Source organism: Bos indicus x Bos taurus, chromosome 2, assembly GCF_003369695.1.
Source record: "Bos indicus x Bos taurus breed Angus x Brahman F1 hybrid chromosome 2, Bos_hybrid_MaternalHap_v2.0, whole genome shotgun sequence".
Taxonomy (NCBI): Eukaryota; Metazoa; Chordata; class Mammalia; order Artiodactyla; family Bovidae; genus Bos; species Bos indicus x Bos taurus.
The window spans coordinates 116,290,783-116,316,704 of NC_040077.1; the positions used below are offsets into that span (position 1 = coordinate 116,290,783).

Consider the following 25,922-nt stretch of genomic DNA (forward strand, 5'->3'; position numbering starts at 1 on the left):
GTTTTGGCTTTTTGGCCACTAGGCAGCTCCCTGACCAGGGATCCAACCCACGTCCCCTGAATTGGATGGTTAAATGTTAACCACTGGACCACCAGGGAAGTACCTAAATACATATTTTGTGACTCCTCCTTGGCTCTGCTGAAGTGAAATCCATGGAAAATCCGCATCTTTATATATGTATATTCTTTTGCATCTAAATCAAGTGGATAGAAGTGCTTACTTGGAGCACTGGTACTAAACTGAATGTTTCTTTATTGTTTCAATTATTAAAGCAATTATTGCTTGAATTGTTAAAATAAGCATGTGTTATGTTTCTAATTTCAATGGCTGACATTAAAAAATTGTTTCATTGTATCCTGTTGAATCTGTTGAACTTCACATTTCTGAACAAACAAATATGAATATGTATCAAAGGAGTTCAGCATCCATTCTTATTTCAGAAAATTCTGTGTGTATGCCGTGAGGTTAGTTGCGTCCCACTCTTTGTGATCCCATGGACTGTAGCCTGCCAGGCTGTTCTATCAATAGGATTTCTCAGGCAAGAATACTGGGGTGGGGTTGCCATTTCCTCCTCTAGGGGATCTTCCTGATTCCTGGATAGAACCCGTGTCTCCTGCATTGGTAGGTAGATTCTTTACACCTGAGCGACCTTATAGGTGGCATAAAAAGAGAGAGGAGAAACTTGTGCAAAAGACACCCATGGCTGGTTAGCTCAGTTGGTTAGAAAATAGAGTTACAGCTGGGACCAGCAGATCAGCTTAATCCCTTTACCTTTGTTCATATCCAAGGGCTCAAGCTGCCTCCCCAGACAAGCGCCAAACAGCCTCTTGACAAGTCGTGTCATTGTTCCTAATGGGAATCCAGTGATAAAATGTGGCTGGTTCAGTGAAATCTCCATCAACTCTGGAGGAAAAAACATCCTTGTACCTTAGGGATAGGAGTCAGTAATTACTTTGTACTCGAAGAGAAGCAATTATTTCTATGGTACAATTTATGTTTGAAATACTTCTTCAATATATAAAGTGAAAGTGAAGTCGCTCAGTCATGTCCGACTCTTCTCGAACCCATGGACTGTAGCCCACCAGGCTCCTCCCCTCCATGGGATTCTCCAAGCAACAGTACTGGAGTGGGTTGCCATATCCTTCTCCAGGGGATCTTCCCGACACAGGGATCAAACCTGGGTCTCCTGCATTCCAGGCAGACACTTTAACCTCTGAGCCACCAGGGTATCAATATATAAAGTGGCGATCTATTTTTATAAATTATTTTGTCCACTCTTTATTGTCAAAAGTATTATTTGAAGTCTTTGAATAACCTAATTCTCACAAAATAGGTTGTCTAAGGTAGACTTTCAGATTCTAGTTCCTAAATCTATCCCCAAACATAGTCAAGACAGAATGAAGATAGGCCTATTTTTGTTCCAGTCTGATCCATTTTTATTAAATTATGAACATCATTGCAAAAACATATTTGACCACAGAATGAAAAATTCACTTTTGTAAAGATGGAGCTTTCCCTGTGTTAGTGAATAAATTCAAAGCCATCCAGTTAAGTGTCTGTGGAAATTTGGTCTATGGGATTTCAGAAAAAAAAAAAAAAAATCACAAAAAGCCCAAAACTGAAGCTGAAAGTTTTTTGGGAAAATCATGCGGACATATACAGGACTGCTCTAGAAATGAGAAGCAATAGGAGCAGAATATATATCTGGTCTGACTAGATATAAAGTGTATTAAAATTTTATATTAATTAAAACATTTGAAAAGAAGAAAGAGAAAAAAAGTCTATGGAACTGAATGGAGACTGTGATATGAAAATTTCACATATAATGATGGCATTTTGAGTAATTGGTGAAACACGAATTTAATCAATTATTAATGTTGATTAGCCATTTGAAAAGAAAAATAAGAAAAAAATCCTATTGCATTTGACTTACTAAAATATTTCTGGTGATCAAAATTCAAATACAGAAGAAATCTACAATCGCATGCATTGTAAGAAATCAGATGACATATTTTTATTAAAATATTTTATTGAAATAAATCAAATATACATTACAAATAAATCAAAATTATTTATAAAAACAGTTCTTAAAAATGCATTGGAGGAAATTTTTAAAAAGCCTTGGGTTAAGCATGTCCCAACACAACAAGCCACAAAAGAATATAAATTTGACCACTTAAAAATAAACCTTTCTAAGTTCTCCAGATTATTATTTTAAAAGTCAGACAACTAATATAAATAGACAAAATGCAACATATATGAAAAACAAAGGCAAATTTTCATAACATGAAAGAGTTCTGACAATTTACGAAAATTCGGTAAGTCACAAAACTTCATGTTTCAGAAAACTAGCATTCTACCCAGCATTGATTTTTATCCTGTTTAAAATCACAGTGAATTAAGGCTTAGAAAAATAAGTGTGAAAGAAAATAAAATGAAGTTAAGTTTGATCTAGCAAAGAAATAAGAGTTGTTTAATAATCATTTAAATAATTCAAATGTATTGACTTTTGTAGCTACCAATTTATTGTCCTAACCTACAAATTCATCTCTTAGGTTAAATTATTATATTTCAAATCAGAAGCTGATGTTAAAATACTATAACTAGAAGTTAAAACTTAAATTTATTTAATGTTACAGAATTATATTTATTAAATCCCTTTAACATGCTTGAATATTTACATTCAAAGGGTCAGAAGTAAATATGTAAGTGTATGTTGAAATGTGAAGTCAAATATTTGCAGTATGCTTGAAAGTTATTCATCCCAACCATTTATTTATCAGTATTTATTGCGATCTTAGACTGTGCTGGCCATTATCATACACAATAAACCTTTGCAATTTATTTGCTTCAGTAGTTAATATACACACAAGAGAAATACACACAGATATAGATGGTTTGACACACTGTGGGAAAATATTTTATATATGCTTTATATTAAAATAGAAGTCTTTAATCTTCTCAAAGGAAGCTGTTGTTTCATCACTAATTTTGTCAATGACTATTTATACTAGAGGATTTATTTTTTCTGAAAAATATGTAAAGATATTTCTAATTCTAGGGACATTAATATTACCTGTGTCATTAGAATAAGAAAAGTTTGCTTATTTAGAAATCTGTGTCGTGTCCTCTTTCGTATATTGATCAGTTATGGGTGTATATAGAACTAAGAAATTGAGTTTTTCTGGAAAAGGATGGGATGCATAAAAAGGTCTCAAACAAGACCCTCTCCTGGCAGCACTGACCTGTATAAGAAGGTACCTCAGACCTATACAATAGCAGGGTTGTGGTTGGGACTGGGGAAGTCAGAGTAATTATGGAGAAAACCTTGGATGGAAGGGAGAAGCTAGAGGAATGTCAAGTAGGGCAGCCTGGAGAGAGGACCTCCTTGTGCTAATTGATCTGGTCCACCTCCCACCATTTACAAGCCAAATGAGTGCATTTATAAGATAACTGAGTTTCAGAATTAAGAGGACACTCAGCTTTACTGTTTCTCATTCAGCATAACCCACAGAGTTTTATCCCTTGCTCCTACACTTAATAGGAAGTACCATTATGAGCTACTTGCATGACTTCAAACAACATCTAGAAATGTCCTGTCTTCTGCAAGTAACTGTTTGTTTTCCATACAAATTAAAAAAAAAAAACAAAAACAGAAAGGTAAATTTATAGCCATAGTCCTGGGTTTTCTGTTTGTGGTTTACATTTTTTTTTTTTTTTTTTTGGAAGATTCCAAGGAATTTGGGTTCTATTGATTTAAAACTCTTCAAGGAAATTGAGAAAACAGAGGAAAAATATGAGAGAGGAAATTATGTTACTGTTTATCTTTTCACTGTGGTTTTTTTCTCACTGCAAGTAACAATTATTTGTCACCATCCCCAGTCCATCTGGGCATTTGGGTCTGGATGCGGACAAGTGAACAAATTCCCAGGTTGAATAATTGTACCTAGAAAGCTTGAGAGCTTTGAAGTGACAAAGAAAAACGGTGATAATAGTAGTTATCACATCATTCTCCTTACCCTGAATGGGGCCAACACACTTTTTGTAAGGTCCTCATGAACCTATTTTTATCAAGCTCCTGTCCATGTACTCTTAATGATCAGGGACACTTATTTGGTCAATTAATCTATGGCAATTGAGGTAAGAATACACAATAGGGAAAGGATGGTATGTACGTATGTAGGTAGGTATTTTAAAACTGTGTAAAGATTCAGCTTTTATTATTTGACAATCCATGATAAAATTGCTGCTGCTGTGCTGGCTCTCAGAGCATGTGAGACTGATTCCAAAACCCTCCTGTTCTCCTTGCTGCTCTTCAAAGTCAAACTCTTCTAAGGCTTGTCTTCCTGGCGTAGGACAGCTGGACTGGGGAGTCTGATGTGGGGCTCAGACCCTGCACTCCTTGGAGAGATTCTCTGCAATTAGGATTGTTCTCTCATGTGTGGGCTGCCCACCTGAAAGTGTGACTCTTGACTCTCCTGTGTCTCCACCCATCCAAAGTAAGTCTTTTAAAGCCAAAATATCACAAGCTTTTTGTATTAGGCAAGAAGAAAGTCTGGGTACTGGTAATTATCTGGCCATCTTTGGATTGTGGTCAGATAGGCTGTGGCTGGCTGGAGATGCTAGGCTGTAGTCCTGGGGAGCCTCCTTGAGGTTGTGGCCACCAGAAGCTACTACGGCATTCATATCATGCCTCAGCAAGTGTTATGGGGCCCAGGCAGGTCTGCGCTGGTGTCAACAAGCTCGATGGCAGGTCTAGGTTTGTCAGGAATGATCATGTACCAGGCACTGCTTTGAGAGCTCTGCATGTATTTATTGATTTGACCTTCATAAAACCAGTGGAATAGCTTTATTAATCTTCCTCTCACAGATAAGAAAATTGAGATACAGAGAGTTTGGAAGTTTGCCCAAGGTCCCAGGGCTTCCCTGATGGCTCAGTGGTAAAGAATCCACCTGCAGTGCAGGAGATGATGGTTCAATCCCTGGGTCAGGAAGATCCCCTGGAGGAGGAAATGGTAACCCATTCCAATATTCTTGTCTGGAAAATCTCTTGGACAGAGGAGCCTGGTGAGCTATAATCCATGGGGACACAAGAGTCGGACAGGATTATGTGACTAAACCAACTACCACCATCACCAGTGCTAGGAGTAATGACTGCCTGGGTTTTGGCAGGTAATCTCGTTGCAGACTCTGTGTTCATATTTACCATGTTACCCACAAACAGGAATAATAAATTTGATTTTTGACATTCATATGGCTATTCTTTATTGTATAAATAGAGAAATAAAAATAATTTAAAAAATTACTTTCATTGGAGTATATTGTGTTAGTTTCTATTGCTCCTGCTGCTGCTGCTGCTAAGTCACTTCAGTTGTGTCCAACTCTGTGCGACCCCATAGACGGCAGCCCACCAGGCTCCCCCGTCCCTGGGATTCTCCAGGCAAGAACACTGGGGTGGCTTGCCATTTCCTTCTCCAATGCATGAAAGTGAAAAGTGAAAGTGAAGTCGCTCAGTCGTGTCCAACTCTTAGTGACCCCATGGACTGCAGCCTTCCAGGCTCCTCCATCTATGGGATTTTCCAGGCAAGAGTACTGGAGTGGGTTGCCATTTCCTTCTCCACATTGCTAGATGCAATTTCTACTATACAGCAAAAATGAACCAGCCATACGTACACATATACATAGACATATATCTCCTCCCTTTTGGACTTCCTTCCCATTCAGGTCACCACCATGCATTAAGTAGTGTTCTCTGTGCTATATGGTATATTCTCACTAGTTATCTACTTTATACATAGTATCAATGTATATATATGTGTTTTAAGTAAAGAAACCATAATTTCTCGGCACTTGAGTTGTGAGATTATTCTCTCTTTGTCCTCCTCTCCCTCTCCCTTCCCATTCAACTCATCTTCCTTTCTCCCCTAGGTTTATTATCTGGAGAAAATCATGAGAGGCTCTTTTAAAATGGTAACTTTTAGTTCTAGAGAGGTAGAACTCTGGTTATATTTTTAATTATTGTTGCTTCAGAGATCCTTACGAGCCATTTAGCCCACTTCATAGTAAATGAATGAAGAAAACATGTAGAAAGCCTGTTAGTGGACAGAGCAATTCTGAACGTACAGACACAGCAGAGACCTGGTGACAGATGGAAGTGCTTCAGGCAGCAATTGCCTTACACGTTCCTCCATCCGCACCTCCATCTGTCAGCAGAAGTATGTTACTATTTTGGGACTCAATTTATCCCTTTGGTGAATCATTTTCAGGCTTGTTTCTAAGGTTAAAATGAAGTCTGTAACTCATTAGGCCTTTCCCTTTTCCCTTCTCGTTTTCATTAGAAGTAAGAACTATTGGGGTGAGGAGATAAATATACATGGGGAAAGGGTGTGCTTAGAGAGGATGGTAGGATATTAAAATTTGACACCAATGCAGAATAAGTCACTGAAAAGAGGATTGACTATATCATGCCTTCTTCAGGGAACATATTATACTAATTTGAAAATGTAATTTAAGAATAATCCATGCGTAGGAGAGTCCAGATTCAAAACTAAAGGATCCATTTTCACCATATTTATAAAGTCATTGTGAACCTAATTCCTGAACTTAAAAGGAATATTTAATGAGTGAATTTTTAACCAAATGACCCCTTTTTCCTCTTAAACCTGAAGAGCCTAGAAGTTAGACCAGCCATTGTCTAATTTCAGTAAAAAGAGATGAACAAAATAATGTTTTGTCTGCACCCTATAAGAGTGAAGTATGTAAGTCTGTAAGAGTAAAGACTCACTCTAAGATTATTTAGAAAAGGAGTTTCAAAGAACACTATATTCTGTGCTTCACTCAAGGTTTAACAACTAAGAATGGTTGTCTCACTTTTGCCTGAAAACAAACTCAGGTGTGCTTCCTCTTTTGAATTAACAAAGAAAACAAAAGACTGTGATAAATACAAGGGAAGTAAATCTTACGTATTTAGACTTTAAGTTGAACCCATAAAGATGCTCTTAGACCAACATGTCTTAACAGACATCTTGGACACTGGCATCAGGGTTCACATATCACTTATGATGAAGACTTTTCACTTCTAACTTTTGAAAGTGAAAATCTCTGAGGAAGAAGGATCTTCCTCTTGTCCTAAGGATACCTTATATTTGCCTGAACTTTCCTTGTGCTCCTTTCGCCAAACTTGACCTGTCTTCTCTCTGCTGCTTATGAAAATCCCATAAAGCCTCTGAATACACATCCAACTTCTCCTTCCACAAAGTTCTACCAAATTTCTCCATTCTATGTTTTTCTCTCCTGAATCACATAAAGTCCAGTGGTCATTGGGTGCTCCTAGTATAATGTTTCATGACAGTTCACCAAGAACTCAGATGGAGTTAGAAATTGAGAGGTTTATGGGGAGAAGGTGCCTGGGAAAGATAATGGAGAAAGGGCTCAAGATGTGGCAGGAAAAGGCTTCCAATTGTGATGTAGACCTGACATCTGTGAAAGGAAAGAGAGCAGAAAGCAGAAGCAGACAAGGAAACTCTCAGCTTTGATGCAGGTCTGACAGTTTTGGTCAGCAGAAAAGGAGACTGAGAGCAAAGATTGCCTATTAAGAGAGTCTTGTGTTGGGCAGAAATGGGTTTAGAGGCTCTAGTAGGCTTTCTGTGCTCACCCATCAGCTGGAGATTGTCCAGGAAGAGCCTTGCATTTGCTCCAAAGCTGTGGTGCCTACAGACGGTGCTGCAACTTAGAATGTCAGCTAAGTGCCCATCTTACAAGTTCTTTCTTGAAGGGAAGTTCCAGGTTGCCACACCTATCACCTGCTGATTGTTGTTATGCATATTATTTGTGTCCCTTGCTCACCTGGCCACAGGCATTAGGCTGAATAATTCCCCTGCCACTATAGATATCCATGTCCAAATCTCCAAAACCAGTAAATGTGTGACTAAGTTAAAAGGACTTTGCGAAGTAAATCAATTACAGATATTGAGATGGTGGATTTTCCTGGTTTATCCAGATTGTCTCCTTTATAATCATCAGAATCTCTATAGAAGAAAGTGATAGTTAGAAGCAGAGTAGGAGACAACAAGATCAAAGCAGAGGGAGGGAATAAGCCAGGGAATGCAGATAGCCTCTAGAAGTTAGAAAAGGCAAGAAAGTGGATGTTCCCCTAGAGACTCCAGAATGAATGCAGTCCTGATGACCCTTTGATTTTAGAATTTCCAACCTACAGAATTGTAAGATAGTAAATCTGTGTTTTGTTAAGCCACTAAATTTGTTGTAATTTTTTATAACTTTGTGACGTGAAAGTGAAAGTTGCTCAGTTGTGTCCAACTCTTTGAGATCCCATGGACTGTATAGTTCTGGGAATTCTGCCTGGGAATTCTCCAGGCCAGAATACTGGATTGGGTAGCTGTTCCCTTCTCCAAGAGATCTTTCCAATCCAGGGATCAAACCCAGGTCTTTAGCATTGCAGGTGGATTCTTTACCTGCCGAGCCACAAGAGAAGCCCAAGGATACTGGAGTGGGTAGTCTATCCCTTCTCCAGCAGATCTTCCTGACCCAGGAATGAAACCGTTGTCTCCTGCATTGCAGATGGATTCTTTACCAACTGAGCTACCACAAGCTATTTATAACTTTTTTCCTTGTGCAATATGACCTTCTTATAATAGCCTAAGGGGACAAATGCTTAGTAAATTTATTTGAAATCATGATTATACAGATTTATTTTTTCTCAGACAAAAGCTCAATACCAGCTGCAAGGCTAAGGCAACCAGCTTTGCCTTACTGTTTGGGTTATAAAAACTGGTTAATTAAACCATATTCATCAAAAATTTTGCAGGAGAATGGAAATATAGCCCCAGGATCCACTAGTGAAACTATGTGGATCTTAGAGAGAAAGAGAGAGGAAAAGAGGCCCTCTGCTGAGTAGATGCCAGTCACAGTAGGAAGTAAAATCCATTAAAAGGAGCAGAAATTGCCACCCAAAATTATGCCCCCTTGCCAAAAGGATTGTTTTAAGCTGATTAGTTTTTGGAAAAGGCAAATGCAGGGAAAGCTCTGGAAAGTGAGAAGTTACTCTTTTGTAAGAGATATTAGCACTTACAAGGGAATTCTCCATTGTAAGGGAATCTTACTCTCTGTTCCTAGAAGAGGAGGGTGATCAAATCTCTAGAAACTCTTATTAATGGAAAAAACTTGGATTTAAATCTGCATAATAACCATATACTTGCACATTATACTTTTCCTGGCTACCTCCCATAACTGGCCTCCCCAGTATTTCGTGTTTTTAGCTAGAGATACTCTTTAACATGGTGGTTTGACCCATCTTGGGCTTTCTCAGTGGCTCAGATGGTAAAGAATCTGCCTGCAATGCAGGAGACCCTGGTTCCATCTCTGGGTCAGGAATATCCCCTGGAGAAAGGAATGGCAAGCCACTCCAGTATTCTTGCCTGGAGAATTCCACAGACAGAGGAGCCCGGTAAGCTATGGGATTCAAAGAATCAGACACAACTGGGCAACAAATGCTTCATCCATCTTGGGAGTAACTGGGTATCTCTGAAACAGAGGTTTTCTAAAACTGAGTTCCCCTGCCAAGTTTACGATTAACCTCTTTATCCAAAACGTTATACCTTTTCTTGTCTCTTCCCCGTCCCCCTGAGGATTGAGGAGGAGCAAAGAAAATGAGGGATTGAAACTGAGCAGGACCTTGCAGGGTCTTCCTGGGTGCAAAATCCTCCTGTGTCCCCTATTTCATGTTTATAGAAAAAGGCTTCAGTCTCCTAGGCCTTCTCTGAGTTCCTAAAAGCAAACTCAAGCAGGTACTACCTAGAGAAGTGAAGGAATGCAGAGACAAAGGAAAACAGTCAAGCAAGAAAAGTAAGGGAAATTTAAACAATAGTTCAGCATTAAGACAGAGTCTTCGATCCTCCTCAAGTGATATACATAACAATCCGATACATATCTTTGAGTTTTTTCTGCAGAAACTAATACCCCTCTACCGTACATGGAGTATAGTGACTACATGCTGACCACACGCTCGTAGACCCTAGACTGGTTGGAACCAGATGGCTGATGATTAAGATTTCCAAACATCACTCCATTACCTCGCCATCAACCAATGAGAAAAAGTCACACACCCTAGAAACCCAAATGTTGCCTTTAAAAACCCTTCCCTGGAATCCACTGGGGGAGTTCTGGTTTTCAGCATTAGCTACCCATTTTTCTTGCTTTGTGCTTTGCAATAAATGCTGTACCTTCCTTCACTGCAACCTAGTGTCAGTAGACTAGCTTTACTGTGCTTCAGGTGAGCAGACCCAAGCTTGGTTTGGTAGTGTCTCTTGTCTACAGGGCATATACATGTTATTAAAACTCTGCTTTTTTTTCCCCCTGTTAATTTCTCTTCTATTAGAGGGAATCTCAGTCAGAACACAGAAGGATGGAGCACAAATTATTTTTTCTCTCCTATACCACAAAAGAACCCCAGAATCCAATGGTCATATCAACAGATTCAGGGAGGGCCCCACTTTACACAAGTGAATCAGTATTCTTGTTCAAAGTATCCACACTTCTCCATGGGTCAGTACCCAGATTTCTTGCCCTAAAGGAGGCCCCTGAAAATGAATACAAATGGAAATGTACTCCTCTGTCATGGCTATTAGGAGAAGGCAATGGCAACCCACTCCAGTACTCTTGCCTGGAAAATCCCATGGGTGCAGGAGCCTGGTAGGCTGCAGTCCATGGGGTCGTGAAGAGTCGGACATGACTGAGCGACTTCACTTTCACTTTTCACTTTCATGCACTGGAGAAGGAAATGGCAACCCACTCCAGTGTTCTTGCCTGGAGAATCCCAGGGACGGGGGAGCCTGGTGGACTGCTGTCTATGGGGTCGCACAGAGTTGGACACAACTGAAGCGACTTAGCAGTAGCAGTCATGGCTATTGCTGTTATTGTGTACTACCTGGATAATAAGGTTGCTAGTAAACCCCTCAAAGTTTACCTCTGTCCCAGGAGATGCACTGGAACAAATTCAGCCAGGTGCACAAATGCACCCAGGATAACTGAGCACCAGGTGCTGGCAAGCTCTATTAGAAGGGCTTCAGCCAGATTACCACCTGGCATGGATTCTGAACCAGAGCTCACATCTCTTGACTTGGAATTGTGCCAATGGAAATGATGCTTAAAAGTCTCTTTCTCCTTATACTCTGCCTCAAATTATATCCCAGGAGGAATAACTCTTGCAAAGGAACCAAATTAGATGCATCTGGCTGGCAGGTTTGTCTGTTACATATCTCACTATAATTTTAATGGGACAAAATCAGGATTGTAAAGCTTCCATCCACAAAATGCCCTTAACAAATGTGTCCAAAATATGTATGTGTCACAGAGAGAGTCCCCACAAAGCTCAGTCAGGATATGCAATGGTCCTTTGCAAGGTGAATCCCTGATGATTCAAAGGAACTTAATGAGATCTGCTCAAATAGCCGTAAAGCCTATATTTGTAATTCCATCCTGAGCCAGACTTCTGGCACATATACTCAGGACTTCACACCAGTCAGATACTTCTACCTACTTTTCATGAGTCTCCACCTGGGAAGACTAGCACACACCCCCTGTTGATGGGCTAGCCTCCAACACCTTCAAGTTCACTGGTGCCTCACATGGCGTCACTCCAGCCCAAGAGAACAATGAAGGAAGACAACACACTCCAACCTTATTAGACATTATGACTTCTACCTCTGCAGAGTGCCTTCTCACCAGGAGGGAAATGGCCTGGGGCCAGCTTGCAATAATGCCTCCAACTGAGCCACCCTGAATAATATATTCTGAAATTGCTGGCTGCTTGTCCTATGAACTTTTCTTCTATCAAAATGCTTGCAAAACCCTAAGTTCCTTGCCCATTGCCTGGCAGCACTGGATCTCATTTCACCTTCAGGGCAAGTGACATAATGTATTCTGAACCGCACTTGGCGTGATAAGGCACTTCCTTGAAAGACTGCTAGCCTAATCCACTTAGACCTCACAGTTAGGGACATTTTGCTGCTGTGTTCACAGCTGAATGTCCTATATTACAGCTTTTGCTTTTCACCTGATGCATCTACAATAGACTTTAGTCTCCTGAATGATGGTTCTTTTTTTAAAAGTTAATTTTATTTTAATTTGACCGTGCTGTGTCTTTATTGCTGCACTGGCTTTCCTCTAGTTGTGATGAAAGGGAGCTAGTCTCTAGTTGAAGTGCACAGGCTTCTCATTGATGTGGTTTCTCTTGTTGCAGAGCATGGGCTCTAGGTCACGTGGACTCAGTAGTTGTGGGTGCTAGGATCCAGAGCACAGGATCTATAGAAATTGTGCCTCACAGGCTTAGTTGCTCTGTGGCACATGAGATTTTTCTAGACCAGGGATCAAACCTGTGCCCCCTGCATTGGCAGGTGAATTCTCCACCACCGAGCCATCAGGGAAACCCTGATCATAGTTCTTAATTGGAGAGCATTTGGAGTCTCAACTGGCAACCCCGGATGTTTACCAAGTTATCTCCATCTAGTTATAGCCAAATTCCCAAACCTCCCTTCATGTTGAGCTCTCTGAAATCTACATTCATCTCTCGGGTCCCCTCTTGGCTATTTCCTGCTAAGCTTTCCAAAGTTTTCCCCTATAGGAGTGCAGGTATGATTCATCCAGGGAACAGAGGTGATATTTTTGGTTTTGTTTTGTAGATGTTCAGGGCTAATTTTTTGCAGGTCCTTCCTCTGAAGTAATCTGCTCCCAACTGCCTTACCAATCTGAACTTTAATTTCTGTTTTGTTTTTTTTTTTCCTTTTTCCATCAAGAAAGACTTCTGTTCTCTGTCTGTATTCTATTTCTTTGCACCATAGTTATGAAGAATATCTTGAATGAAAAAGCCAAATGAATGTGGGTCACCTGTTTTGCATCTCTTCTTTCAAGGATTTTAGTGTTGATTCCTGTCCAATGCTTGGAAACATGCAAACAGTATTACAAAACACACATGCAAATGTATTACTTATTAACAGCAGTGCGCGCGTGCATGCTCCGGTGTTTCAGTCGTGTCTGACTCTTTGCAGCCCTATGGCCTGTAGTCCGTCAGGCTCCTCTGTCCTCTCCAGTCAAGAATACTGGAGTGGGTGGCCGTGCCTTCCTCAAAGAGATCTTCCCAACCCAAGAATCAAACCTGTGTCTCCTGCATTGCAGACGTGTTCTTTACCCACTGAGCCACCTGGGAAGCCCTATTAGCAGCAGAGTGGTAGGTTAAATGCTGACTATTCTATCATGGGCACAAAAGAAGCCCTGCTTCAGTTGGCTTTGCTGCTGCTGCTAAGTCGCTTCAGTCGTGTCCGATTCTGTGTGACCCCAGAGACAGCAGCCCACCAGGCTCCCCCGTCCCTGGGATTCTCCGGGCAAGAACACTGGAGTGGGTTGCCATTTCCTTCTCCAATTCGTGAAAGTGAAAAGTGAAAGTGAAGTCGCTCAGTCGTGTCTGACTCTTCACAACCCCATGGACTGCAGCCTACCAGGCTCCTCCGCCCATGGGATTTTCCAGGCAAGAGTACTGGAGTGGGGTGCCATTGCCTTCTCATTTGGCTTTATCATTCTACTTTTTTCTTGTTCTCATAAGTCTATGTACCTATCTTCATGCTGTTGTTACAATGTTATATTCTGGAAAGATTCTTTTTAAGGTCAACCCATGTGAAAAAGAAACTTAGTATCTTTATTTACTGTAGTACAAGCCACTGCACCCTACTTGTATGGTTCTTAAGTGGGGTGCAGTGGCTTGTACTACAGTAAAGATACTGTTTCTTTGCGTGCCATTTTTCAATTTTTATGTATCTACATAATTTTCTTCTTAACTTCAGCTAAATTTTGGAGTATCTTTTTCATATGAGTTGATCTTAAAAAGAATCTTTCCCATTTGGTCTGGTATGATTCATTTTGAATCATCTTATTTTAGGGCTATACATATACTATTGCTGAATTTTACCTTATTAGTTTTGTACCAAGTTTTTCTAGAAGAGATTGTATTAGAGTTTAGTCTGCCATGTGTTGAATGGGAATTTACTAATACTTAATAAATATGGCCACTAATTCATATTTCAAACCAAAATACAGTTTGTTAAACTAACATGGGATTAGTTTAGTCAGTAATGAGAACTGAAGTTTGGCTATCCCCAAAGGGTTATGAAACTGTTTTTAGCACCAAGACATGGCATTTACAATTTTAGCAAGGGCTATTTCTGTCTAAATGTAAGGTCAAATACATGCTTGATAATGCTCAAGACTGACAGCAGAACAGAGGTAAAGCAATTAGTGAATGAAAACCATTAACATAATTTAGTGCCATACATGAAATCAACTCAATTATTAGAAGACACTAGAATGATTTGCTTAATGGCAAATAGATGGGGGAAAAATGGAAACAGTAAAAGACTTTATTTTCTTGGGCTCTAAAATCATTGTGGATGGTGACTGAAGCCCTGAAATTAAAAAAAATACTTGCTCTTTGGAAGAAAAGCTATGAAAAACCTAAAGTGAAAGTGAAAGTGTTAGTCACTCAGTCATGTCCAGCTCTCTGTGACCCCATGGACTGTAGCCCACCAGGTTCCTGTCCATGGAATTCTCCAGGCAAGAATACTGGAGTAAGCCTAAACAGCATATAGAAAGCAGAGACATCACTTTGCTGATAAAGGTCCATGTAGTCAAAGCTATGGTTTTTCCAGTAGTCATATACTGATGTGAGAGCTGGAGCATAAAGAAGGCTGAGTACCGGACAATTGATACTTTAATTGTAGTGCTAGAGAAGACTCTTGAGAGTCCTTTGGACTGCAAGGAGATCAAACTGGTCAATCCTAAAGGAAATCAATCCTGAATATTCATTGGAAGGACTGATGCGAATGCTGAAGCTCCAATACTTTGGCCACCTGATGCGAAGATCCAGCTTATTTGAAAAGACCCTGATGCTGGGAAAGACAGAGCAGGAAAAGGGGATGACAGAGGATGAGATGATTGGATGTCCATCATTGACTTGATGGACATGAGTTTGAGCAAACTCTGGGAGATAGTGAAGGACAGGGAAGCCTGGCATGTTGCAGTCCATGGGGTAGCAAAGAGTTGGATGAGACTGAGCGACTGAACAATAATAAATGATTTGGATTTAATACCTCTTTAAGCAGCATAATTCTGTCCCTCATTAGGATCAAGCAAATGGTTACTTAAAGAGTACAATTTTGATGATGATGAGTGTTATTAATATTGAAGATGTTGTTAGATTAATAAACATTAATGTATAACTAATTTATGACACTATTTATGAGCATTGTTCTACAAAGTGTCATGATGTTGGAAAGCAACATATGCATTGATATTCCTCTCTCTGTTTTTAAATAAACTCTAAAAACAGAAGTCTGTTCTCTGTGGAACTATGAAAATGGTTTCCATCAGGAAATTGCTGTAGTAATGTACATAGAGAGCAGATAAAATGCTGCTCTGTGCATGTGACAAGTTTCTCACTAAAGATGATGGAAAACATAATTTTCAAAAAAATAGTAATAATAAAAGTTGTAAACAAGAAACACAGTGTCATTTACTGCTTGCCAGTATACATTGAGGTGGGAAATACCCATGTTTCAAAAGGGGAAATTGTCTTGGGACAGAGTTGGAATTCAAACCCAATTCTGAATGATGGCAAAGCCTGATCCTTAAATGTGCCACTTTTTAAAAAAGTGATCTATCTACTTTTTCTAAGATGGCAAGACTTTTTCATTCTCTGCTCACTGGGTGATTGTTCAGCCCATGTAACCTCTGGCCTTTTATAGTAATTTCAGGGCTTAGCTTGTCTTAGGGAACATTGCACCATATGAAGATTTAAACCAAGAGGTCTTATTGAAATGAAAGCCAATAATCTAGTTTAAATAGCATTTCCTTTTAACTGCCAATTAACTTGAAAACTCTTGTGACACATGTCAAAATTGATACTTGGAAATTATCATAAAATTTGCTTCCTGCTTGAAATTAGTTCACTTTCCAATAAGTACTATTTGCTGCAGGTTTTATTAAGCCACTGTTGCTGATTGCATTCACATTTTCAGTGATGTGATCTTGCTATTCCCTTACAAGAGATGGCACTTGCTTTTTCACCCCCACCCCCTGAAGTCTGGGCAGACTCTACAATTCCTTTGAGCAAAAGAATAGTGTAGCACTATGCAGTTTCTCTATAAAGAATCAATCTGCTATGCCGGAAACACAGGAGACCCGGTTTTGATTCCTGGGTCAGGAAGATCCCCTGGAGGTGGAAATGGCAAGCCACTCCAATATTCTTGCTTGGAAAAATCCCATGGCCAGAGGAGCCTGGGGGCTAAGGTCCATGGGGTCGCAAAGAGTAGGACATGACTGAGAACAGCACAGCCCCAGCATACAGTTTCTACCCAGCCCATAACAAGACTGATAGCCTCAGTTTCCTGCCTCTTGGAACACTCCCTCTGTGGATCACTCCACCTGGAAACCCAACTGCCATGCTCTTAGAAGCTCAAGTTACACAGAAAGACACTGTGTGTGGACTCTGCTCAACAGCTCCAGCTAGGCTCCCAGAAAATCTCCAGTGGAAGCTGACAGCCATGTGAATAAGCCTCCTTGGACATTCAGCCTAATCTAGATTTCAGATGACTGCAGTCACGTCTGTTGTCTGACTGCAGCTGTCATCTTCTTGTGTCCTGAGAGCCATCCTGTTGAGACCAGTCAATCCACAGAAACATGACAGGTAATGATAAATTGTCATTTTAACCCACCAAGTTTCAAGATGGTCTATTAGGCAGTAATGCACAACCAAGATAGTCATGAAGACCTTTTAGGTTTTTATTTTTCCTAAATAAAATTTTTCAAATACTCCAAGGAGTATTTGAACGGCTCTACATTGAAGGGCTTTGCATAAGGCTACTTATATAAGAAACCCAATTTTTAAGCAGAAGTATGAAGTGGGTTACTATTTTTATCTTCAGTAGATGTTAAAAACAGATATAGAAAAGCAATCAGTAAACGAAAGTCCTGGGCAACAAGATAGCAATTATTAGTAACTAATTATAAGCTAAATTTATACAAGGATTTGATTAACCTATAGATTCTTAGGCTCTGTGACCTCAGGATAGAGCCGAATTTTCCAGGCACTAGAATTTGAGAAAAGGCATTATACTCTAGGTAGAGAAGGCAATGGCACCCCACTCCAGTACTCTTGCCTGGAAAATCCCATGGATGGAGGAGCCTGGTAGGCTCCTTTTTCTAAAAAGGGTAGATAGAATTGAATCCAGCAAGGAACCAGAGCCTGTTCCATCAACATCAGGTGTGAGTGCAATTGTAACTTGCCGGCCATCTCCTATTGCAGATGATCCTTCAGCTCTTCATCTCCCACCCCCTCTTCCGCCTTCAGTCAGTAACTCTTCTTGCCTGTTCATTTGATGCCAGCCCCTATATGCCAGCTGTTGTACTGTGCTACTGTACTTCTCAAGGTGCTTTACTGTAAGATCAAAAATGTTTTTTTTTAAATGTTTGTGTTTGTTTTTATGTATTATTTGTGTGAAAAGTACTATAAATCTATTACAGTACCTTCCTATATAGCCGATTGCGTTTATTGGGTACCTAGGCTAACTTTGTTGGACTTGGGAACGAACCGAATTTAGGAACATGCTCTCAGAATGGAACTTGTTCATGTGTAGGGGACTTCTGTATATGAAATTGGGGAGGGACAAAGGCACAAAGGACAAGAGGGGGTGGTGCAAAAATCGACGGGCAAGTGAAACTGAAGACCAATATCTGAGATAACGATATGGCACCAAGAAAACCTTGGTATATACCTTCTTTAAGTAAGTGTTGATGCAATACTAGAGAGCTGAATATTGATGTTCACTCCACGATACTGAAGTGAGACCTACGTACTCTGCATTAATTTATATTGATCGCTTATTTTATCTAACCAAATTCTGTTTATAGTATTTAAAGAGAAATAGTTGTAACTCTCTCCTAGCTTATATCCATAAAGAATTTAAGAGTTTCACTTTCATTTCCTTTGTGTTTTTCTCCTATTCCTGAGTTACATAATCCAACTAGATTAAGTGGTACTCTGAGCACTGAAATAAGCTGGTTAGCCTGACTTCAGTGATTGGTTAGCTGTGTAGACAAGAGCTAGTGAGTTCATGACATACGGTTTAATTTCTCTGGGGATCTGCAATGACTACCTGATTTCTTCTTCAGGGATGATACACCCATTTCTCTCTTCCACCAACCTCTGAGAATATTAACACTTGATAATACTTTTGTCTTTCTCTGGGAATTGCTGCAGCAAGCCCTAAGAAGCTGTCTCATTCAGGCTTATAAGCTCTGTCTGGGGTGACTTGCTTCTAATGACTGGCTGATGTAAAGATATTAATACAAAGGTGTAAGCAAACTTTAAAAATTTGGGGCAAGACCAAAGGTCTTTCCCAGCTCTAGAGCGTTGTATAGAATTAGCTAAAGCCTTAACTACGACGTCAGTGCAGGTCAACTTTGCCCTCTTGCTGCATCCTGCCTTCCTCACTTCTTTATGGATGTCATCCAAGAGTAACCCCCAACCCATCTGCACATGGGAACTTGTCTCAGAGTAGGTTTATGGGAAACTCAAAATAAAGTGGATAAAAGGATCATTGACATGGTCACAAACTACACATGTAGAAGCTTGGTCATTTCTCATGAGAAGGCTGGGAGAGATGCAAGTCTGTCTTCTGCCAAAGACACATTCTCTCAGTCAGGAAATTCTGCATTTTTCTCACATGAGGAGAACAGAAGATAACTACCACCTTCACCCAAATGATACATGGGACATTAACACCAGGGGGTATTTTAAATTATTATTACCATACGATATTGTTTACCAGCAGAGAAATATGGAAAAGTCATCCTAAATTGTTGGTGCAGCAAATGCAGATTCCAACACCTACTGAAAATTCCCAACATAGGAACTGCAGAAAATAAACTGCTATTTTAGATGCCAATCCATATGTTGGACAAACTGAGGAAGAAGTTGTGAAGTAGTAAGTTTAATGGGTAGTAGAGATAAAAGACAGAAATCGAGAAGAGGCTAAATTCAACAATCTTTGCTAGCATTCCAGGATTCAATCTTTTCCTGAAGTATTTATTGCTTTTGTTGTTCTTGTTATTCCACTTATGAGGCTACCTCTGCTTTTTACATGTTTACTTCCCAGATGAGCAGGTTGCAGAAGAGAGATGTCTCCACTAGAGCAAGAATTTCAGGTTCTCAAGCAGGAGGCTACTACTTTGATCTTTGACAGATGAAGTGGGGAGTGACATACACATTGTTATACTGACGGAATTCCAAATTACCCACAAACTTGAGTTTTACCTTCAGGACATTTGCTCAGGATCTGACCTCTGTGCAGGTGAGACAGGAACCCCTTGGAGCCAGGGAAGAAAACAATATTCCAGATCTAGTTTATCTGTACAATTCCAAGAACTTGAGATGTGTTCAGTTCAATTCAGTTCAGTTCAGTCGCTCAATCATGTCCTACTCTTTGCGACCCCGTGGACTGCAGCACACAAGGCCTACCTGTCCATCACCAATTCCCAGAGGTTGCTCAAACTCATGTCCATTGAATTGGTGATGCCATCCAACCATCTCATTCTCTGTGTTCCCCTTCTCCTCCTGCCTTCAATCTTTCTCAGCATCAGGATCTTTTCCAATGAGTCAGTTCTTTGCATCATGTGGCCAAAATAGTGAAAGTAAAGTTCAACGCTGTAAAGAACAAATACTCCATAGGATCCTGGAATGTTAGGTCCATGAATCAAGGTAAATTGGTTGTGCTCAAGCAGGAGATGGCAAGAGTGAACTGACGTTCAGGAGTCGGTGAACTAAAATAAATAGGAATGGGAAAATTTAGTTCAGGTGTCCATTATATCTACTACTGTGCGCAAGAATCCCTTAGAAGAAAAGGAGTAGCCCTCATAGTGAACAGGAGTTTGAAATGCAGTACTTGGGTGCAATCTCAAAAGCGACAAAATGATCTCTGTTTGTCTCCAAGGCAAACCATTCAATATCACAGTAATCCAAGTCTATGTCCCAACAATTAAAGCTGAAGAAGATGAAGTTGAATGGTTCTATGACAATCTACAAGACCTTCTAGAACTAACACCAAAAAGGATATTCTTCTCATCATAGGGGACTGGAATGCAAAAGTAGGAAGTCGAGAGACACCTGGAATAATAGGCAAGTTTGGCCATGGAATACAAAATGAAGCAGGACAAAGGTTAACAAAGTTTTGCCATGAGAAAACACTAGTCATAGCAAACACCATCTTTCAACAACACAAGAGATGACTCTACACAAGGACTTCACCAGATGGTCAATACCAAAATCAGATTGATTATATTCCTTGCAGCTAAAGATGGAGGAGCTCTATATAGTCAGCAAAAACAATACTTGAATCTGATTGTGGCTCAGATCGTGAATTCCTTTTTGCCAAATTCAGACTTAAATTGAGATAAGTAGGGAAAACCAGTGGCCATTCATGTATAACCTAAACCAAATCCTTTATGATTATGCAGTGGAGGAGACAAATAGATTCAAGAGACTAGATTTAGTAGACAGAGTGCCTGAAAAGCAATGGACAGAGGTTCATAACATTGTACAGGAGGCACTGACCAAAACCATCCCCAAGAAAAAGAAATGCAGGAAGGCAAAGTGGTTGTCTGAGGAGGCCATAAAATAGCTGAGAGAAGAAGAGAAATGAAAGGCAAAGAAGAAAGGGAAAGATATATCCAACTGAATGCAGAGTTCCCGAGAATAGCAAGGAGAGATAAGAAAGCCTTTCTAAGTGATTAGTGCAAAGAAATAGAGGAAGACAATAGAATGGGAAAGACTAGAGATCTCTTTAAGAAAATTAGAGATACGAATGGAATCTTTCATGCAAAAGTGAGAACAATCAAAAACAGAAACTGCAAGGATCTAACAGAAGCTGAAGAGATAAAGAAGAGGTGGCAAGAATACACAGAAAAACTGTACAGAAAAGATCTTAATGACCCGGATAAGCATGATGGTGTGGTCACTCACTTAAAGCCAGACATCCTGGAGTGTGAAGCCAAATGGGCCTTAGGCAATATTACTACAAGCAAAGGTAGTAGAGGTGATGGAATTCCAGCTGAACTATTTCAAATCCTAAAAGATGATGCTGTTAACATGCTGCACTCAATATGGCCAGCAAATTTGGAAAACTCAACAGTGGCCACAGGACTGGAAAAGGTCAGTTTTCATTCCAATCCTAAAGGCAATGCCAAAGAATATTGAAACTACTGTACAACCACTCTCCTCTTACATGCTAGCAAGGTAATATTCAAAATCCTTTAAGCTAGGCTTTAACAGTATGTGAAATGAGAACTTCCAGATATAAAAGCTGAATATAGAGAAGGCGGGGGAACCAGTGATCAAATTGCCAATATCCTTTGGATCATAGAAAAAGCAAGGGAATTCCAAAAAAACATCTACTTCTGCTTCATTGAATACACTAAACCCTTTGACTGTGTGGATCACAACAAAGTGGAAAATTCTTAAAGAGATGGGAATGCCAGCTCACCTTACCTGCCTCCTGTGAAACCTGGATGTACGTCAAGAAGCAACAGTTAAAACTGGACATGGAAAAATGGACTGGTTCCAAATTGGGAAAAAAGTACATCAAGGCTGTACATTGTCACCCTGCTTATTTAACTTATGTTCAGAATGCATCATGTGAAATGCCAGGCTGGATGAATCGCAAGCTGGAATCAACATTACCAGGAGAAATATCACCAACTTCGGATATGCAGATTATACCACGCTAATGGCAGAAAGTGAAGAACTAAAGAGCCTCTTGATGAAGGTGAAAGAGGAGGGTGCAAATGCTGGCTTAAATCTCAGATTGTGGCATCTGGTCCTATCACTTCATGGCAAAAAGAAAGGGAAATATTGGAAACAGTGGCGGATTTTATTTTCTCAGGCTCCAAGTCACTGGATGGTGACTGAGGCCGTGAAATTTAAAGACAATTGCTCCTTAGAATAAAAGCTATGACAAACCTAGAGAGCTTATTAAAAAGCAGAGACATCACTTTGCCAACAAAATCCATACAGTCAAAGCTGTTTTTTCCAGTAGTCTTGTATGGATGTAAGAGTTGGATCATAAAGAAGGCTGAGCACCAAATAATTGACAATTGTCGTACTGGAGAAGACTCTTGAGAGTCCCTTGGACTTCAAGGAGATCAAACCAGTCAATCCTAAAGGAAATCAACCCGAATATTCATTGGAAGGACTGATGCTGAAGCTGAAGCTCCAATATTTTGACCACCTGATGTGAAGTGCCAATTCATTGGAAAAGACCCTGATGCTGGGAAAGATTGAGGGCAGGAGGAGTTGGGGGCCACTGAGGATGAGATGGCTGAATGGCATCACTGATTCAATGGTCGTAATTTTGAGCAAACTCCGGGAGATAATGAAGGACGGGGAAGTCTGGCATTCTGCTGTCCGTCCAGAGTCTTAAAGAGTTAGACATGTCTTAGTGACTGAACAGCAACATTTCTACAACATGCTGAATGACTTCCTCAAAAGAAAGCAATTCAAGAGAAAATTGCATATGAGCCATCCATTTTATAACATAGCCTTGAATGTCATCTCTGCCATTTACCATTCAATAGAATTGAGTCACTAAGTCTGCTACTCATTCAAAGAATGTGGGTATAATTAGTTACTATCTTTTGAAGGGAGAAGTGTTAAGAATTCGTGGGCATACTTGCATATTCAAAAATCACTATAGGTATAAATCATCTATAATGCATATCATTAAAAAGTGTTTCCTTTTTATGTGACTATTCTATCTCCTCACTCCTGATACTGGAATTGGTTTTCTTTGTGGATTTGTTTGTTGATTTGCTACTCTCCATGAAAGAAATCATAGTGCATTTTCATGAGTTTCCTTTTATTAGTGGGAATTTTTCCATATGCAATACAAGGTCAGTTTCTTTCAATCTGATGACAAAGTACTAGAAGGAAGGTACTTTTTTGCTTTTTTCCCTTCCTTCCTTCCTTGCTTGCTGTCTTACTTCCTCCCTCCCTCCCTCCCTCTCTCTCTCTCTTTCTTTCATTTTCCATTAAGTATTCTGTGTAATGTCATGTTATGTTATGTTCATAAAATGCTCCCTATTTGTTTGAATAAAACAAGAGCTGACAAACAGCAGCCCATGGGCCACATCCTGCCATATCTCTCTTGTATCAACCATGAACATAGTCATTATATGTAATGTTTATGGATGCCTTTGCATTACTATGGTAGAATATGTGTCCTCATCACACAAAGCTAAAATATTCTAAAATGTTATCTGGTCCTTTGCAGGAAACAAAAAAGTTTGAATACATGAATGTTATTCAAGGCAGACAGGAATCTTAGAGGTCATCAAATAGTCCACCCTCTTATACCTTTATGTTGTGAAATTTGAGGTTACTTAAGCCTTGATCTCGGAGAAGGCGATGGCACCCCACTCCAGTACTCTTGCCTAGAAAATCCCATGGAAGGAGGAGCCTGGTAGGCTGCAGTCCACGAGGTTGCGAAGAGTCGGACACGACTAAGCAACTTCACTTTCACTTTTCACTTTCATGCATTGGAGAAGGAAATGGCAACCCACTCCAGTGTTCTTGTCTGGAGAATCCCAGGGATGGGGGAGCCTGGTGGGCTGCCATCTATGGAGTCGCACAGAGTTGGACACGACTAAAGTGACTTAGCAGCAGGAGCAGCAGCAAGTCTTGATCTGTGGATCTTAGCCAGTTATTTGGCCATGGCAGCCACTATGTTAAATTTATAACTTACTATTTATTATTCATACAGACAGTCTAACCAATTGAGATGGGTCTGTGACAACTTATTTAAGTTTTTACATTATCTCAAGAAGAAGTTCATTCAATATTGGTAAAACATTAAAGTTCCTTGTCACACATGCACTGATTTTTTTCATCAAGTATCATCTATTGGCTATGGTATGTCAGGCTCAGTATGAGTAACTAGGGATATAATAATTAAGTCTCAGTTTTCTGGAATCACCAAGTCTTGTAGGAAAAAAGGGAGATGTATTGACATACTAATTATTAGAAAACATAGTGTGTGTTCTACCATTGGAGCTACGTTAAAGACCTGGGCAAACAAAGTGATTAATACTACATGGAATTTCAGGAGAAATTTTATGGAGAGTTCTATGGATGAGAGATAAGGCTGTGATACTGTGGAACCATAGCAAGACTTCACTAAAAAATTGAACAAGTTTATATGGGTGTGAAGTCCTTGAGGCAGAGATGTCTGAATGGGTTGACATCAAGAAGTTCATATGCCCATAATATCCTATGACAAAATGGGCATGGCACATCGATTTTTTAAAGTTAAGGTTTATCAGTTCAGTTCAGTCACTCAGTCGTGTCTGACTCTTTGTGACCCCATGAACCACAGCATGCCAGGCCTCCCTGTCTATCACCAACTCCCGGAGTTCACCCAAACCCATATCCATTGGGTTGGTGATGCCATCCAACCATCTCATCCTCTTTGTCCCCTTCTCCTCCTGCCCTCAATCTTTCCCAGCATCAGGGTCTTTTCAAATGAGTCAGTTCTTCACATCAGGTGGCCAAAGTATTGGAGTTTCAGCTTCAACATTAGTTCTATCAATGAACACCCAGAACTGATCTTTAGGATAGACTGGTTGGATCTCCTTGCAGTCCAAGGGACTCTCAAGAGTCTTCTCCAACACCACAGTTCAAAAGCATCAGTTCTTCGGCGCTCAGCTTTCTTTGTAATCCAACTCTCACATCCATACATGACCACTGGAAAAACCATAGCCTTGACTAGATGGATCTTTGTTGACAAAGTAGTATTTCTGCTTTTCAATATGCTGTCTAGGTAGGTCTTAACTTTCCTTCCAAGGAGTAAGCGTCTTTTAATTTCATGGTTGCAATCACCATCTGCAGTGATTTTGGAGCCCAGAAAAATAAAATCAGCCACTGTTTCCACTGTTTCCCCATATGTTTGCCATGAAGTGATGGGACCAGATACCATGATCTTCATTTTCTGAATATTGAGCTTTCAGCCAACTTTTTCACTCTCCTCTTTCACTTTCATCAAGAGGCTCTTTAGTTCTTCACTTTCTGCCAGAAGGGTGGTGTCATCTGCATATCTGAGGTTCTTGATATTTCTCCCGGCAGTCTTGATTCCAGCTTGTGCTTCCTCCAGCCCAGCATTTCTCATGATGTACTCTGTATATAAGTTAAACAAGCAGGGTAACAATATACAGCCTTGACATACTCCTTTTCCTATTTGGAACCAGTCTGTTGTTCCATGTCCAGTTCTAATTGTTGCTTCCTGACCTGCACACAGGTTTCTCAAGAGGCAGGTCAGGTGGTCTGATATTCCCATCTCTTGCAGAATTTTCCACAGTTTATTGTGATCCACACAGTCAAAGGCTTTGGCATAGTCAATAAAGCAGCAATAGATGTTCTTCCGGAACTCTCTTGCTTTTTTCAATGATCCAACAGATGTTGGCAATTTGATCCCTGGTTCCTCTGCCTTTTCTAAAACCAGCTTGAACATCTGGAAGTTCATGGTTCACGTATTGCTGAAGTGTGGCTTGGAGAATTTTAAGCATTACTTTACTAGCGTGTGAGATGACCGCAATTACATTTCATCAGATTTTAAAAAATCTGTAACAAAACCTTAAGAGTAATGGTTACAAGGTGGTAGAAATAGATAGAAACACCCACCATCATATAATAGAAGAGGGAGATTAAGACACTTATTCTATAGAGCTATCACTGTATTTGTCACATTAGCAACTGAACAACAACAATTTGTTATTCAGCAATAGATGACTAACATAGATTTTGTTACAATATAGGA

General features: G+C 40.0%; 1 pseudogene; it reads left to right on the forward strand.

Annotated features, from left to right (window-relative positions):
- The window catches only part of LOC113900410, a 155,292-nt pseudogene that overhangs the window by 45,766 nt on the left and 83,604 nt on the right, over window positions 1–25,922 (forward strand).